Source organism: Coregonus clupeaformis, chromosome 5 (assembly GCF_020615455.1).
Source record: "Coregonus clupeaformis isolate EN_2021a chromosome 5, ASM2061545v1, whole genome shotgun sequence".
Taxonomy (NCBI): Eukaryota; Metazoa; Chordata; class Actinopteri; order Salmoniformes; family Salmonidae; genus Coregonus; species Coregonus clupeaformis.
In genome coordinates, this window is record NC_059196.1 from 15,596,462 (window position 1) to 15,609,455 (window position 12,994).

Below are 12,994 nucleotides of genomic sequence, written 5' to 3' on the forward strand. Positions count from 1 at the left end.
ATATCTCCACATAATTTTCCTTCCTCATGATGCCATCTATTTTGTGAAGTGCATCAGTCCCTCCTGCAGCAAAGCACCCCCACAGCATGATGGTGCCACCCCCGTGCTTCACGGTTGGGATGGTGTTCTTCGGCTTGCAAGCACCCCCTTTTTCCTCCAAACATAACGATGGTCATTATGGCCAAACAGTTCTATTTTTGTTTCATTTCTCCAAAAAGTACGATGTGCAGTTGCAAACTGAAGTCTGGATTTTCTATGGCGGATTTGGAGCAGTGGCTTCTTCCTTGCTGAGAGGCCTTTCAGGTTATGTCGATATAGGACTCGTTTTACTGTAGATATAGATACTTTTGTACCTGTTTCCTCCAGCATCTTCACAGGGTCCTTTGCTGTTGTTATGGGATTGATTTGCACTTTTCGCACCAAAGTACGTTAATCTCTAGGAGACATAACGTGTCTCCTTCCTGAGCGGTATGACAGCTGCGTGGTCCCATGGTGTTTATACTTGCGTACTATTGTTTGTACAGATGAACGTGGCACTTTCAGGTGTTTGGAAATTGCTCCCAAGGATGAACCAGACTTGTGGAGGTCTACAATTTATTTTCTGAGGTCTTGGCTGATTTATTTTGATTTTCCCATGATGTCAAGCAAAGAGGCACTGAGTTTGAAGGTAGGCCTTGAAATACATCCACAGGTACACCTCCAATTGACTCAAATGATGTCAATTAGCCTATCAGAAGCTTCTAAAGCCATGACATCATATTCTGGAATTTTCCAAGCTGTTTAAAGGCACAGTCAACTTAGTGTATGTCAACTTCTGACCCACTGGAATTGTGATCCAGTGAATTATAAGTGAAATAATCTGTCTGTAAACAATTGTTGGAAAAATTACTTGTGTCATGCACAAAGTAGATGTCCTAACCGACTTTCCAAAACTATAGTTTGTTAACAAGAAAGTTGTGGATTGGTTGAAAAACGAGTTTTAATGACTCCAACCTAAGTGTATGTAAACTTCCGAATTCAACTGTATATTATATATCAAATGTAGAAAGAATTAACATTTTCTAATGTACATGTGAGTGTGTCAAATCTGGCACGTATGAGATGTTTCATTCAGGTTTTACTCCCTGCTAATCCTGTCCTATAGATGGATGAATGCCTATGTGCCTGTCACTTGTTCCCCAGTTGGTGGAGAGACTAAGTATGTCATAGAGAGAGACAGACAGACAGACGGCTGATGGATGGACGGACGGATGGACAGACAGATGGGTAGAAAGACAGAAGGAGAGCAGTAGACACAGACAGCTTTGGTGTGTGAACAAAATTGCATCTTTCTCTCTGATACTACAGTATGTCTGTCTCTGTATCTCTCTGACCAGCACTCTCTTCAGCAATCCTACCTACCCATTATTTCTTTATGCATATGCATGCTCCAGTGTGTCGATTTCCGATGTGATGTGAGTGCACTGAGAGTACCTTTAAACAAGTGCTATTGGCGGAAAGAATTGATGGTAACCAAAACAATAATGGTTGTAAGGTTGAATATGAAAGGAAAAGAAGCTGACTATAAGGCTCATGATTGTAAAGCATGTGAGGAAGGAGTCGGTTGCTGTGAGGAAAATCAGTGTTTAGGCTAAGGAAAAGGGTTTAGGAGCTACGGTGACAGGAGCTACGGTGACAGGAGCTATGGTGACAGGAGCTATGGTGACAGCTGTAGTGAATAGAATAATTCAATGAATATATTATGTAGTTCAGAGCAAAGTGCTGAATAACAACCCATCTTTAGTAGCCTCGCTTTTCCCCTTTATCCCTACCAGTCATGTAGAGTGCACGTATCACTTATCACCATTGTATCAAAACGTTTAATAGTATTTTATTGTGTGGATACAACAATGCCATCTAACATGGACTGTCCCATTTGTAACAACGGTCTATTAAAACGCTTTAAGAATTAGGATTATGCGCCTCATCTTCTTTGTTAATTGTGTAAATGAGGTACCTTGTGCCTTTAAGGGCAGTAACATGGGGTTATGTGTAAGTTGAGGTGAATGCAATTGGGTCCAGATGTTCAATGTCAGTTCTCAGAAGTGTAATTCCTCAAAACTATTATCATCCCCCAAAAAGATAGACATTTGTGCTGATAATGTGGCTGTTATACTGTATTCAAATGAGAAGATAGTGGAGACTGTATCTTACCAAACCAATTAGGACCCTAATTTCCAGGGTCTCATCATGTTCAGAACTCTATCCACCATTGCACACTGTTGCCCCACAAGCACTTCTTGAAGTGTGTATTCTGTTCTCAGGTGTGCTCCTATCTGAGAGTTGTCTTATTAACTCAAGTCTTTCTTATTTCAGAGACAGTCCAGTTGAACACAACATTGTGTGTATGTGGGACTATAGGAGATGTAATACTAACTGTAAGTCACTCTGGATAAGAGCGTCTGCTAAATGACTAAAATGTAATGTAATAGACGAGTACACTGTCTGTATTTGCAGGATGTTCCACTGTATGTCTCTGATGGATTTCTCTGTGAGAGTGCTTTGTCTGTCTGGGTGCAGTCTCTTGTGTCTCGATAGCTCGTTTTGGGAGGACAGACTCAACTGCCTCTTAGGTCCCCAGACAGAATGTAACAGTCACCATAGACACAGCTGACAGTGACAAGAATTGGAAGACGTTTCTCTGGAACTCAGTCCATATCGGTCATACTGAGAAGATGTGATAATGTTGTTTGGGAATCTCTGGCACCTCTCTCCTCACTGCCCACTGCAATTTCCCCTCCCAAACCAATGGATGATTATTAGTGGAATATTAAAACAAAAGAAGCTAAATGTGCTTGAGTTAATGGAGCAAACTAAACGGTTCAACAAATACAAATAAACCAATGGTGTGTACTGGAATTTCTAGATTTTTGTGTACTTGAATTTCTCTATTATGATATTGAGCATATTGTGTATTCATAAGGATCATCCACAGTTCAAGGATTCTCTCTCTCTATTTCTCTATTTCTCTATTTCTTTCTTTCTTTCTTTCTTTCTTTCTTTCTTTCTTTCTTTCTTTCTTTCTTTCTTTCTTTCTTTCTTTCTCTCTCTCTCTCTCTCTCTCTCTCTCTCTCTCTCTCTCTCTCTCTCTCTCTCTCTCTCTCTCTCTCTCTCTCTCTCTCTCTCTCTCTCTCTCTCTCTCTCTCTCTCTCTCTCTCTCTCTCTCTCTCTCTCTCTCTCTCTCTGAAAAGGGTTATACAATTCTAAAAGCATGTCTGTATGCAACTTTGAGTTCTTTGCTCTCTCTCTCTCTCTCTCTCTCTCTCTCTCTCTCTCTCTCTCTCAATTCAATTTCAATTCAATTCAATTCAATTTAAGGGCGTTATTGGCATGGGAAACGTGTGTTAACATTGCCAAAGCAAGTGAAGTAGATAGTAAACAAAAGTGAAATAAACAATAAATATTAACACTAAACATTACACTCAGAAGTTTCAAAACAATAAAGACATTTCAAATGTCATATTATGTATATATACAGTGTTGTAACAATGTGCAAATAGTTAAAGTACAAATGGGAAAATAAATAAACATAAATATGGGTTATATTTACAATGGTGTTTGTTCTTCACTGGTTGCCCTTTTCTTGTGGCAACAGGTCACAAATCTTGCAGCTGTGATGGCACACTGTGGTTTTTCACCCAGTAGATAAGGGAGTTTATCAAAATTGGGTTTGTTTTCGAATTCTTTGTGGATCGCTGTAATCTGAGGGAAATATGTGTCTCTAATATGGTCATACATTTGGCAGGAGGTTAGGAAGTGCAGCTCAGTTTCCACCTCATTTTGTGGGCAGTGTGCACATAGTCTGTCTTCTCTTGAGAGCCAGGTCTGCCTACGGCGGCCTTTCTCAATAGCAAGGCTATGCTCACTGAGTCTGTACATAGTCAAAGCTTTCCTTAAGTTTGGGTCAGTCACAGTGGTCAGGTATTCTGCCACTGTGTACTCTCTGTTTAGGGCCAAATAGCATTCTAGTTTGCTCTGTTTATTTGTTTGTTCTTTCCAATGTGTCAAGTAATTCTCTTTTTGTTTTCTCATGATTTGGTTGGGTCTAATTGTGTTGTTGTTGTTGTTGTTGTCCTGGGACTGTGTGGGGTCTGTTTGTGTTTGTGAACAGAGCCCCAGGACAAGCTTACTTAGGGGACTCTTCTCCAAGTTCATCTCTCTGTAGGTGATGGCTTTGTTATGGAAGGTTTGGGAATCGCTTCCTTTTAAGTGGATATAGAATTTAACGGCTCTTTTCTGGATTTTGATAATTAGCGGGTATTGGCCTAATTCTGCTCTGCATGCATTATTTGGTGTTTTACGTTGTACACGGAGGATGTTTTTGCAGAATTCTGCATGCAGAGTCTCAATTTGGTGTTTGTCCCATTTTGTGAATTCTTGGTTGGTGAGCGGACCCCCAGACCTCAGAACCATAAAGGGCAATGGGTTCTATAACTGATTCAAGTATTTTTAGCCAGATCCTAATTGGTATGTCAAATTTTATGTTCCTTTTGATGGCATAGAAGGCCCTTCTTGCCTTGTCTCTCAGATCGTTCACAGCTTTGTGGAAGTTACCTGTGGCGCTGATGTTTAGGCCGAGGTATGTATAGTTTTTTGTGTGCTCTAGGGCAACGGTGTCTAGATGGAATTTGTATTTGTGGTCCTGGCAACTGGACCTTTTTGGAACACCATTATTTTTGTCTTACTGAGATTTACTGTCAGGGCCCAGGTCTGACAGAATCTGTGCAGAAGATCTAGGTGCTGCTGTAGGCCCTCCTTGGTTGGTGACAGAAGCACCAGATCATCAGCAAACAGAAGACATTTGACTTCAGATTCTAGTAGGGTGAGGCCGGGTGCTGCAGACTGTTCTAGTGCCCTCGCCAATTCGTTGATATATATGTTGAAGAGGGTGGGGCTTAAACTGCATCCCTGTCTCACCCCACGGCCCTGTGGAAAGAAATGTGTGTGTTTTTGCAAATTTTAACTGCACACTTGTTGTTTGTGTACATGGATTTTATAATGTCGTATGTTTTTCCCCCAACCCCACTTTCCATCAATTTGTATAGCAGACCCTCATGCCAAATTGAGTCAAAAGCTTTTTTGAAATCAACAAAGCATGAGAAGACTTTGCCTTTGTTTTGGTTTGTTTGTTTGTCAATTAGGGTGTGCAGGGTGAATACGTGGTCTGTCGTACGGTAATTTGGTAAAAAGCCAATTTGACATTTGCTCAGTACATTGTTTTCACTGAAGAAATGAACTAGTCTGCTGTTAATGATAATGCAGAGGATTTTCCCAAGGTTGCTGTTGACGCATATCCCACGGTAGTTATTGGGGTCAAATTTGTCTCCACTTTTGTGGATTGGGGTGATCAGTCCTTGGTTCCAAATATTGGGGAAGATGCCAGAGCTAAGGATGATGTTAAAGAGTTTAAGTATAGCTAATTGAAATTTGTGGTCTGTATATTTTATCATTTCATTGAGGATACCATCAACACCACAGGCCTTTTTGGGTTGGAGGGTTTGTATTTTGTCCTGTAGTTCATTCAATGTAATTGGAGAATCCAGTGGGTTCTGGTAGTCTTTAATAGTTGATTCTAAGATTTGCATTTGATCATGTATATTTTTTTGCTGTTTGTTCTCTGTTATAGGGCCAAAAAGGTTGGAGAAGTGGTTTACCCATACATCTCCGTTTTGGATAGATAGCTCTTCGTGTTGTTGTTTGTTTAGTGTTTTCCAATTTTCCCAGAAGTGGTTAGAGTCTATGGATTCTTCAATTACATTGAGCTGATTTCTGACATGCTGTTCCTTCTTTTCCGTAGTGTATTTCTGTATTGTTTTAGTGATTCACCATAGTGAAGGCGTAGGCTCAGGTTTTCTGGGTCTCTATGTTTTTTGGTTGGATAGGTTTCTCAATTTCTTTCTTAGGTTTTTGCATTCTTCATCAAACCATTTATCACTGTTATTACTTTTCTTTGGTTTTCTGTTAGAGATTTTTAGATTTGATAGGGAAGCTGAGAGGTCAAATATACTGTTTAGGTTTTCTACTGCCAAGTTTACACCTTCACTATTACAGTGGAACGTTTTGTCCAGGAAGTTGTCTAGAATGGATTGAATTTGTTGTTTCCTAATTGTTTTTTGGTAGGTTTCAACACTACTTTCCTTCCATCTATAGCATTTCTTAATATTATTCAGTTCCTTTGGCTTTGATGCCTCATGATTGAGTATTGCTCTGTTCAAGTAGACTGTGATTTTGCTGTGGTCTGATAGGGGTGTCAGTGGGCTGACTGTGAACGCTCTGAGAGACTCTGGGTTGAGGTCAGTGATAAAGTAGTCTACAGTACTACTGCCAAGAGATGAGCTATAGGTGTACCTACCATAGGAGTCCCCTCGAAGCCTACCATTGACTATGTACATACCCAGTGTGCGACAGAGCTGCAGGAGTCGTGACCCATTTTTGTTGGTTATGTTGTCGTAGTTGTGCCTAGGGGGCATATGGGGGAGGGAATGCTGTCACCTCCAGGTAGGTGTTTGTCCCCCTGTGTGCTGAGGGTGTCAGGTTCTTGTCCAGTTCTGGCATTTAGGTCGCCACAGACTAGTACATGTCCCTGGGTCTGGAAATGATTGATTTCCCCCTCCAGGATGGAGAAACTGTCTTCATTAAAGTATGGGGATTCTAGTGGGGGGATATAGGTAGCACACAGGAGGACATTTTTCTCAGTTGAGATAATTTCCTTTTGAATTTCTAACCAAATGTAAAATGTTCCTGTTTTGATTAATTTAATAGAGTGAGTTAGGTCTGCTCTATACCAAATTAGCATACCCCCTGAGTCCCTTCCCTGTTTCACACCTGGTAGTTTGGTGGATGGGACTACCAGCTCTCTGTAACCTAGAGGGCAACCAGTGGGTCCGTCTCCTCTATACCATGTTTCTTGTAGGATGACAATGTCTGTATTTCCGATTTCTTTGGTGAAGTCCAGATTCCTGCTCTTTAGGCCAAAGGCAGATGACCTCAGGCCTTGGATATTCCAGGATGAAATAGTCTCTCTCTCTCTCTCTCTCTCTCTCTCTTACCAATGCCATGAAATAAAAACTGTATTCTGGAAAACATACAGTATCTCAGTACACCCCTCACATTTTTGTAAATATTTGAGTATATCTTTTCATGTGACAACACTGAAGAAATTACACTTTGCTACAATGTAAAGTAGTGAGTGTACAGCTTGTATAACAGTGTAAATCTGCTGTCCCCTCAAAATAACACAACACACAGCCATTAATGTCTAAAACGCTGACAACAAAAGTGAGTACACCCCAAAGTGAAAATGTCCAAATTGGGCCCAATTAGCCATTTTCCCTCCCCGGTGTCATGTGACTCGTTAGTGTTACAAGGTCTCAGGTGTGAATGGGGAGCAGATGTGTTAAATTTGGTGTCATCGCTCTCACACTCCCTCATACTGGTCACTGGAAGTTCAACATGGCACCTCATGGCAAAGAACTCTCTGAGGATCTGAAAAAAAGAATTGTTGCTCTACATAAAGATGGCCTGGGCTATAAGAAGATTGCCAAGACCCTGAAACTGATTATTATTTTTCTGCATGTTTTCTTTATTATAATATCAGTCTTTCCCCTCTTCTTGGTCTCATTGTATTGTAACAGATTATGAAGAAAATGCCTGAGCAGTGAGCTGCAGTAAATAATCCCTAATTCTCTGCCTGAAAATATTTATGAATGTTGCCCTGGACTTCAGCTCCAGCTTTTCTCCAAAGCACTTTTTCCAGAATAACTTCACATATATGGAGTTTCAGTGCTATTTCTTGGATCAATAACTAGAGCAGTCTGTCTCTCCCACTCACACAGAAAATGAGCAAACAAAGACTTAGACGTACAGTATTTAGTTGGTAACAGAGTTGGAGGTGGACACACATATGTGGCGGGGGTGCTGCTCTGATGACCCCGTAGCAGACCAGTTGTTCTGTGATTCTCTACACTATCCATCCAGAGTCCAGAGGATGTGACACAGTGCTTCAGAGTCAGGGTTTTGTGAGGCAATCTGGGTCAACACACATTAGGTGGCCACAATAAACGTAGCTAGTTTCCATCACAACAGTCCAGATATGCAAATTCAGGAAAACCCCAGATGTGTCACGATCGTCGGAAGGAGCGGACCAATACGTAGCGCGTGGAGTGAACATGATGACTTTATTAATAAAGCAACCACGACAAAACAACAAATGACGATAATGAAGTCCTCAGTGACACGACTGAACACGGAACAATAACCCACAAAACACAGGAGAAAAACACACAGAATATATGGCTCCCAATCAGAGATAACGAGCCGACAGCTGACACTCGTTACCTCCGATTGGGAGTCATTAACCAATCACCAAAAACACAAACAAATGAAACTCACCCAACCCAACACCACCAAATGAAATACACCCTGGCTCTAACACACAGTCCTTGGAGCCAGAGTGTGACAGTACCCCCTAAAGGTGCGCACTCCGGGCGCACCAGCATACCGTCTAGGGGAGGGTCTGGGTGGGCGTCTGTCCCCGGGTGGCGGCTCTGGCCCCGGTCGTGATCCCCACCCCACCGCAGTCACAACCTGCTTCGGTAGCCTCCTCCCAATGACCACCCTCCAACTAACCCCACCTGGACTAAGGGGCAACACCGGACTAAGGGGCAGCATCGGACTAAGGGGCAGTACCGGACTACGGGGCAGTACCGGACTAAGGGGGCAGTACCGGACTAAGGGGCAGTACCAGGCTAAGGGACAGCACCAGGATAAGGGACAGCACCAGGATAAGGAGCAACACCGAGCTAAGGGGCAGCACCTGACTAAATGGCGGATCCTGGCTGGCTGGCTCATGGCTGGCTGACGGATCTGGCTGCTCATGGCTGGCTGACGGATCTGGCTGCTCATGGCTGGCTGACGGATCTGGCTGCTCATGGCCGACTGACGGATCTGGCTGATCCTGTCTGGCAGAAGGCTCTGGCTGATCCTGTCTGGCAGAAGGCTCTGGCTGATCCTGTCTGGCAGAAGGCTCTGGCTGATCCTGTCTGGCAGAAGGCTCTGGCTGATCCTGTCTGGCGGAAGGCTCTGGCTGATCCTGTCTGGCGGAAGGCTCTGGCTGATCCTGTCTGGCAGACGGCTCTGGCTGATCCTGTCTGGCGGAAGGCTCTGGCTGATCCTGTCTGGCGGAAGGCTCTGGCTGATCCTGTCTGGCAGACGGCTCTGGCTGATCCTGTCTGGCGGAAGGCTCTGACGGCGTTGGGCAGACGGGCAGTTCAGACGGCGTTGGGCAGACGGACAGTTCAGGCCCCGTTGGGCAGACGGCAGACTCTGGCCGTCTGAGGCGCATCGTAGGCCTGGTGCGTGGTGCCGGAACAGGAGGTACCGGGCTGAGGACACGCATCTCAGGGCTAGTGCGGGGAGAAGCAACAGGGCATGCTGGACCCTGGGGACGCACCGTAGGCCTGATGCGTGGTGCCGGAACTGGAGGTACCGGGCTGAGGACACGCATCTCAGGGCTAGTGCGGGAAGCAGCAACAGGGCATGCTTGGCCCTGGGGACGCACCCGTAGGCCTGATGCGTGGTGCCGGAACTGGAGGTACCGGGCTGAGGACACGCATCTCAGGGGCTAGTGCGGGAGTCGGAACAGGGCATGCTGGACCCTGGGGACTCCCATAACGCCTAGTGCGGGGAGCCGGAACAGGGCCTGCTGGACCCTGGGGACTCACCTCACGCCTAGTGCGGAGAGGCAGGAACAGGCCGGGCGGGGCTGGCGACGCGCACCGTATCCCTGGTGCGAGTGGCCGGAACAGGCCGGGCCGGGCTGGCGAGCGCACCGTATCCTGGTGCGTGGAGTAGGAACAGGCCGGGCGGGGCTGGCGACGCGCACCGTATCCCTGGTGCGAGTGGCCGGAACAGGCCGGGCCGGGCTGGCGAAGCGCACCGTATCCCTGGTGCGTGGAGTAGGAACAGGCCGGGCTGGGCTGGCGAAGCGCACCGTATCCCTGGTGCGTGGAGTAGGAACAGGCCGGGCTGGGCTGGCGAAGCGCACCGTATCCCTGGTGCGTATGGCAGGAACAGGCCGAACCGGGCTGGCGACGCGCACCTTACACTTAGTGCGAGGGACCGGAACAGGCCGTACCGTACGGGGAACACACACTACTGGCTGCACCTCGGGACTAGGAACGGGCCGGACCGAACTGGTTACACACCCCAGTACCTCACGCCGTGCCTCAACACCTTCCTTCCCTGCTTTACCCAGTAGCCCCCTTGACCTGGTAGCCCACTGAATCCGTCCCTTCTCTGCCTCCGTCAGCCCCCTTAACCTGGCAGCCCTCTGACTCTGCCTTGTGGCAGCCTCCTGCTGCTCCGTCGCCCAAGCCATGTGCCCCCCAAAAAAATTTCTTGGGGTTGCCTCTCGTCCTTCCGACGATGATGGCCCTGCTGATGCCGTTGCTCCTCTCGCCGTCGCCTCTCCACCGTCTCGTTCCATGGTCGGTGATCCATACCATCTAGGATCTCCTCCCAAGTCCAGGACCCTTTACCTTCCACCAGTTCCTTCCATGTCCAGACCCTTTGTTCCTGGACGCGCTGCTTGGTTCCTTTGCGGTGGGTTATTCTGTCACGATCGTCGGAAGGAGCGGACCAATACGCAGCGCGTGGAGTGAACATGATGACTTTATTAATAAAGCAACCACGACAAAACAACAAATGACGATAATGAAGTCCTCAGTGACACGACTGAACACGGAACAATAACCCACAAAACACAGGAGAAAACACACAGAATATATATGGCTCCCAATCAGAGATAACGAGCCGACAGCTGACACTCGTTACCTCCGATTGGGAGTCATTAACCAATCACCAAAAACACAAACAAATGAAACTCACCCAACCCAACACCACCAAATGAAATACACCCTGGCTCTAACACACAGTCCTTGGAGCCAGAGTGTGACAAGATGCCTAAGACAGACACTACCAGTCAGAGGTTTGGACACACCTACTCATTCAAGGGTTTTTCTTTATTTGTACTATTTTCTACATTGCCTTGATGACAGCTTTGCACACTCTTGGCATTCTCTCAACCAGCTTCATGAGGTAGTCACCTGGAATACATTTGATTTAACAGGTGTGCCTTCTTAAAAATTAATTTGTGGAATTTTATTTATGTCTTAATGTGTTTGAGCCAATCAGTTGTGTTGTGACAAGGCAGGGGGGATATACAGAAGATAGCCCTATTTGGTAAAAGACCAAGTCCATATTATGGCAAGAACAGCTCAAATAAGCAAAGAGAAATGACAGTCCATCATTACTTTAAGACATGAAGGTCAGTCAATATGGAACATTTCAAGAACTTTGAAAGTTTCTTCAAGTGCAGTCGCAAAAACCATCAAGCGCTATGATGAAACTGGCTCTCATGAGGACCACCACAGGAATGGAAGACCCAGAGTTACCTCTGCTGCAGAGAATAAGTTCATTAGAGTTACCAGCCTCAGAAACTGCAGCCCAAATAAATGCTTCACAGAGTTCAAGTCACAGACACATCTCAACATCAACTGTTCAGAGGGGACTGTGTGAATCAGGCCTTCATTGCTTCAAAGAAACCACTACTAAAGGACACCAATAATAAGAGAGACCTGCTTGGGCCAAGAAACACGAACAATGGACATTAGACCGGTGGAAATGTGTCCTTTCGTCTGGAGTCCCAATTGGAGATTTTTGGTTCCAACCGCCGTGTCTTTGTGAGACGTGGTGTGGGTGAACGGATGATCTCCGTATGTGTAGTTCCCACCGTAAAGCATGGAGGAGGAGGTGTTATGGTGTGGGGGTGCTTTGCTGGTGACACTGTCTGTGATTTATTTAGAATGCACACTTAACCAGCATGGCTACCACAGCATTCTGCAGCGATACGCCATCCCATCTGGTTTGGGCTTAGTGGGACTATCATTAGTTTTTCAACAGGACAATGACCCAACACTCCTCCAGGCTGTGTAAGGGCTATTTTACCAAGAAGGAGAGGGATGGAGTGCTACATCAGATGACCTGGCCTCCACAATCCCCGACCTCAACCCAATTGAGATGGTTTGGGATGAGTCGGCAGAGTGAAGGAGAAGCAGCCAACAAGTGGTAAGCATATGTGGGAACTCCTTCAAGACTGTTGAAAAAGCATACCAGGTAAAGCTGATTGAGAGAATGCCAAGAGTGTGCAAAGCTGTCATCAAGGCAAAGGGTGGCTATTTGAAGAATCTCAAATATAAAATGTATTTTGATTTGTTTAACAGTTTTTTGGTTACTATCTGATTCAATATGTGTTATGTCATAGTTTTGATGTCTTCACTATTATTATACAATGTAGAAAATAGTAAACATTAAGAAAAACCCTTGAATGAGTAGGTGTGTCCAAACTTTTGACTGGTACTGTATATTTGGGAAAACGCCAAAGGCCTTATTAATATTTTTTAGTAAGGAGGGAAGAATAAAAAATGTTTGACTTAAAGTGGGTACTTCAAGGGTCATTTGAACTACGCTGGAGCCAAAATTGATATTCTAATGATACCATTGGTATGATGACCAGAAAATGACATTGAAAACATATTTTTGGCACTTTTGGGTCCCTGGTATTAGACTGACATCTGGTGGTCACTTTTGGAAACATCATTAAAGTGAAAACAGAGCGACTGCCTCTAAAAAGCAACTTCTTGTTTTGAAAATGACCTATGCGGCATCGATATGAGTCAGAAACATTTATTCTAGTGTAGTTTGTTCTAGCTCTGCACGTGACCCGATCGTAATGCCCATGGTCAATTTGGTTTGACATTTGATGATATCCCTATGGGGCTAGTTAGGGACCATCAGTAAATTACACAATGTACATTGGACAATATTTTAAAATGTCAATACCTCCAAATTCCAATGACTTAAAAACCTAAAACCAACTATAAATTGTAGAAATTAA